Below are 6,249 nucleotides of genomic sequence, written 5' to 3' on the forward strand. Positions count from 1 at the left end.
CATGATTATAAAGAGAATACAAATGTATACAAAAAGATTCTTATGATGCAGATCTAGACATTTAGGCCCGGTCTAGTAGAACTTGAAGTATTATGCTATGTTTAGAATATTTGCATTAGAACCTTAATAAAACCTAAATAAAAGGAAAAAAAGAACCACAAAACCTTATCTTGCTGCCAATAACCATCTCCACCACAGCAATTATTTGATAGTAAATCAAGGCGTGAGTCATTACATGCTCCATCCCTACCACTTATCATGACGGAATCAGGTTATCTGTCAACGCATCGACATAGTGGAATATGATGAGTTCCAAACATCCCAAATCTTATTAAACTTTCCTAGACAGCCCCTGTTTTGGTATAGAGTTCGCTCATAAGGTATAATTGAATTTATTAAGTCAATCCAGGCCCTGAGACACGGGTGAGTACCCCTCATCCAACACAAAGCTATTACCTTCCGTGCCATAAAAAGTGTCTCCCTTAAAAAGATTTGAATATAATGTCTCTTCCTCCATCACCCCGAATAAGCAAACCAGTGGATTTAGAGGGACGGGCATATGAACAAGGGAGGTCAATAACGAGGTTCTTATTCCAGAAGAATTGAATAATTGGACATCCCCAAATCATATGTATAAAATTAGCCTCCACAGCATGGCATCTTAGACATTCTGAGGATCTAGACTATGCCATTTTAAATAATCATGTCGGTGTTAAATATGATTGATGTAATATATACAATTGAATCATTCTATTATTGGTCGAGGGAGATACCCCCAATGGGGACTCCAAAACCATCTCCCAGTCCTCCTCTTGAAGATCGGGAATTAGGGCTTTCCAGTGGAGTCAGTACCTACAGATAACATGTGTGTACAATGCTGAAATAAGACCACGGGGTCCCTGGGATTTAAGGATTCCTATTAATGGGAAGGATGATATCATTTGCCCAGTATTTACCCCACGTAGATGCGATTGTATTGCCGATCTAAGTTGTAGAAAGCGGAAAAATTGGGACCGCGGAATGTTATATTTAGTTTGAAGTTGTTCAAATGACATTAAAGTGTCTTGTTCATAAAGATTATTAACTGAGACAACACCATACGCTATTCTGTTTCTTTTGTTTCTGTATCCAACAATTGTTACGTTTTTGTTTTTTGATTTTTTGTTTTTTTTACATGGGGATAGGGAGTTTGACTAAGGCTGTGTGCACACGTAGCAGATTCTTTGCGTTTTTTTCGCTATAAAACCGTTAAAAAAACGCTCACATTAAGCATCCTATTTAATAGAATGCAATCCGCATTTGTTGTGCACATGCTGCGTTGTTTTCCTGAGCGGAATCGCATACCAGAAAAAAACGCAGCATGTTCATTAAATTTGCAGAATCACGGGGATTCCGCATACCTAGGAATGCATTGATCTGCTTACTTCCCGCATGGGGCTATGCCCACCATGCGGGAAGTAAGTGGATCATGTGCGGTTGGTACCCAGGGTGGAGGAGAGGAGACTTTCCTCCACGGACTGGGCACCATATAATTGTTAAAAAAAAGAATTAAAATAAAAAATGGTGATATACTCACCTTCTGATGGCCCCGGAGTCTTCCCGCCTTTCAGCGGTGCGCGCAGCCGCTTCCGTTCCCAGGGATGCTGTGTGTGAAGGACCTGCGATGACGTCACGTGACCGCGATGATGTCGCCGTCACGTGACCGTGACGTCATCGCAGGTCCTGCACACAAAGCATCTATAGGAACGGAAGCGGCCGCGTGCAGCGCTGAGGAGATCGGGGGCCATCAGAGGGTGAGTATAACCATTTTTTTTATTATTTTTAACATATCTTTTACTATTGATGCTGCATAGGCAGCATCAATAGTAAAAAGTTGGTCACACTTGTCAAACACTTAGTTTGACAAGCGTGACCATCCTGTCAATCAGTTTTCCAAGCGATGCTACAGATCGCTTGGAAAATGCTAGCATTCTGCAAGCTAATTATGCTTGCAAAACGCTAGGAATATGCATGCCAATTCCGCATGCGATATACCCACGGCAGGAGTTGCAGAATTGCCGCGGAAATTTCCGCGGAAATTCTGCAACGTGTGCACTTAGCCTAAATCTCACCTGTTTTTGCTAGAGCAAAAAGGTTAAAATGTTTAGTAATTAGGAAAGCCTGCAAAATATCCAGGCATGTCCACATGAGGATCAGAAATGGTTACTGCACGCTGCTAAGCAGCTTCCTTTTCCTGCTACTAGACTGCCATGTAAAGTGTGGGAGCGAGCATTGTAGAATTTTACAGTGTTCACTAACGTAATGAAGATGTTTGCTAATAGTGACAAGCAGGATGTTAATTGTTTAGTGTAGCCCACAGCACAAACCTGTGGTGATCTGTACTGCGGGTTATCAGCAAACAATAATAATGGGTTGATTCAGAAAAAATGATGATACTGCAGAGTATCCCCTACTTTCCATCCCATATTGCTTAGAGGTAACAACATGGATTTCTGTCAGTATATTTTTAGACCAAAGAACTGTCAAAATTCATCAATGCGATCCATTACTAAAGGCAGTGTAACTCGTGATCTGGCCATAAACACTATTAAATCTTACGCATCTATCTCTAAGTGATCCTCACGGGAACTCATTTTATTCCCTTGATACACACTGCAATTGATGGATCCTGACAGTGGTTCCATGGCAATGACAACCAAGGGAGTACAGAGGGAACCCTTGTCTGGTCCCTCTTCCCAAAGGAATCAATGGGGACTTAAAACCTTTAAGTAGGACCATCACTTCTGGAGATCGATACAAAACTGAAGTCTTCCTTAAACCTGATCCAAAGCCAAATCACCAAAGGACCTTCTCAACGTAGGCCCACTCGATTAAATCAAATGCCTTAGAACAGACCTGTGCAAAGTGCGTCCCACGGGCCACATCCGGCCCTCTGGCTGTCTCATTCCGGGACGCGGCGTGAGACAGCCGAGGGGCTGGAAAACGGAAGCCCACGGGCCACACTGGGCCCACCCGCTCGCTCTCTCCAGTTGCACTGACTTCATTGGTGGAGGAGGGAATGGGAAACCGGACCGAGGTGAGTACATAATGTGCTTTTTTTTTTTTCTCTTTATGTGCATTGGATGCTTCGGTGAGCATGGGGAGGCTATGGGAGTGTCATGCCGCACATGGGGAGGCTATGGGGATGTCATGCAGGACATGGGAAGGCTATGGGGGTGAAGTACTGCACATGGGGAGGCTATGGGGGGCCTCACGCAGTATATGAGGAAGATATGGGGGCTCATGCTGTATATGGGGAGGCTGTGTGGGTCTCATGCAGTGTATTTGGAGGCTGTTTGGGGCTTCTGCTATATATAGGGGCGTCTGTGTGGGGCTCATGCTGTATATTTGGAGGTTGAGTGGAGCTCATGCTGAATAAGGGGAGGCTGTGTGCGGCCTATGCCGCATATGGGGGAGGCTGTGTGGGGCTCATGCTGCATATGGGGGAGACTGTGTTGGGGCTCATGCCACATGTGGAGGAGGCTGTGTGGGGCTCATGCTGCATATGGGGGTGGCTATGTGAGGCTCATGCTGTATATGGGGGGGCTCTTACAGTATAAAAGGGCCTGTGGGGAGGGTCATACAATAAACAGAAGGGGGTGTACTCTGGTTCAAACGATATATGGGGATGTCGGCATACTTAATTCTGCTCACCATTAAGTGATACAATTAATATTAATATAATTATCAATAATATAATAATGTATTGATATTAATATTCTGCTGTCCCCTGGACTGGGAGTTCAGCAGTTCTCTGAGCCGGCTGTCAAGCTGACAGCCGGCACTGAGAAGTTGAAGCACGCCAGCTCCCAGGGATCAATTGTATAGACACACGTACAATTGAAGCTCTGACCACCATGTCACAGAAATACCAGCAGCGTGATCAGGTCATGTGATCATGCTGCTGACATCACTAGCCGCTGCGCAGAAGAGAGGTGGTAATTGCTCCTGTGGCTGAGGAGCTGAAGACACCGAAGATGTGTGTTGTGGGAGGGGGATTTATTCTTTGCGGTGTGAGTGGGGAGATGGGGTTGGTCACAGTATGAATAGCAAGGGGAAAAAATGTGCGGACACAGTATGGGGAGCAAGGGTGATGGGATGTGTGCGTACACAGTATGAGGAGAGCGAGGGGGTAAATATGTGAGGATACAATTTTGTTAGCGGGGGGGCTTACATGAGGAGGGAAGGGGAAACATGAGACCATATGAAGGGAGGAAAGTGTGAGTTGGCACAGAATAGAGATGGAGTAGTGTGGTGAACAGTAAGGGCACAGCCAGGAGGAGACAGTATGCCAAGCAGGTGAATTGTAATTAAGGGGCACAGTATAGAAACTGGGCAGTATAGGGGGGTGGAGTGTTAGGGTATGTGCACACGCTGCGGATTTTGCTGCGGATCCGCAGCAGTTTTCCCAAAGTTTACAGTACCATGTAAACCTATGGGGAAAAAAACCGCTGTGCACATGCTGCGGAAAAATCCGTGTGGAAACGCAGCGGATTATTTTCCGCAGCATGTCAATTCTTTGTGCGGATTCCGCAGCGGTTTTACACCTGCACCAATAGGAAACTGCAGTTGTAAAACCGCAGTGGAATCTGCAGAAGAAACCGCGATAAAATCCGCAGTGAAAACCGCAGTGGTTTTGCACTGCGGATTTTCCAAATCCGCTGCGGAAAAATCCGCAGCAGAATCCGCAACGTGTGCACATACCCTTAGAGGACAGTGTGAAGGGAGGGCCCAGTATGGAAATGAGGGGGCCATATGGAGAGCATGTACCTTAAGAGGGACAGTGTGAGGGTCATATCTTGTGCAGGGAATATAGTGAGGGGTAATTATTAGTGATGAGCGAATATACTCATTACTCGAGATTTCCGCTCGGGTGTCCTCGGAGTATTTATTTTAGTGCTCGGAAATTTAGTTTTTCTTGCCGCAGCTGAATGATTTACATCTGTTAGCCAGCTTGATTACATAGTGGGATTCCCTAGCAACCTGGCATCCCCCACATGTACTTATGCTGGCTAACAGATGTAAAGCATTCAGCTGCGGCAATAAAGACTAAATCTCCGAGCACTAAAAAAATACTCCGAGGACACCCGAGCGGAAATCTCGAGTAACGAGTATATTCGTCATCACTAGTAATTATTTATTTAGGGGCTCAGCGTAGGGCAGATATTTTTATTCATAAGTATACTAATGACGCTGCTATCTTTAAGGTGGGGTGTGCTGCAGAAGACTGGAGAAGTCTGCAGAGAAGAGCTGGACAAGATGAATAAGAAAAGAAAGAGAGCGACTCCAGAGACATCATCTGTAAGGTACCTGGATGTAAATGGTTTTTTTTTTTTTTTTTCTCAATACTGACTAAGGCTATGTGCACATGCTGCGGATTACTCTGCAGATTTTTCCAGACTGATTTTGGTAAATCCGCAGGTAATCCGCACTGCGGAATTACCGTGGATTGACCGTGGTGTTTTTTGTGCTGATTCCACCTGCGGTTTTACACCTGTGGATTCCTATTATGGATGGAAAACTGCTGCGAATCCGCAGCGGCCAATCCGCAGGCAAATCCGCAACGTGTGCACATACCTTTACAGTACCATGTAAACCTATGGAAAACCAAATCCGCAGTGCCCATGCTGTGGAAAATACCGTGAGAAACGCTGCAGTTTATTTTCCGCAGCATGTCAATTCTTTGTGCGGATTCCACAGCGGTTTACACCTGCTCCATAATAGGAATCCGCAGGTGTAAAACCGCAGGTGGAATCCGCAAAAAAAGCTGCAAATCCGTGGGTAATCTATAGGTAAAACGCAGTGCGACGTTAGACGGACACAAAAATACGTTACTATGTCCTGTTCTCTCCGAATTTTCGATGGATCCAGCAAAAAACGGATGAAACGTGAGTCCATCCGTCGCAATCCGGCGCTAATACAAGTCTATGAGAAAAAAACGGATCCGGCGGCAACTTTTGCTGGATCCGTTTTTTTTCAAAATTTGCCGGATTGTGCCTGACGGCAAAAAACTGATGTGAAAGTAGCCTTATAAATACCGAGGTCACATACTGAAAAAATACTCAATGTGTGACCGTGGCACTAGATGTAAAGTGGAGGCGTCCCGATACTTAATAATATATATATATATATCAGCATTTCTCCAGCAGAGAGAGCTAATGTAGCACAAGTCTCCTCCTGTGGTTACTGCACACAAGCACTAGAAGCCAG

This window comes from Ranitomeya variabilis, chromosome 1 (assembly GCF_051348905.1).
Source record: "Ranitomeya variabilis isolate aRanVar5 chromosome 1, aRanVar5.hap1, whole genome shotgun sequence".
In the NCBI taxonomy this organism is placed as follows: Eukaryota; Metazoa; Chordata; class Amphibia; order Anura; family Dendrobatidae; genus Ranitomeya; species Ranitomeya variabilis.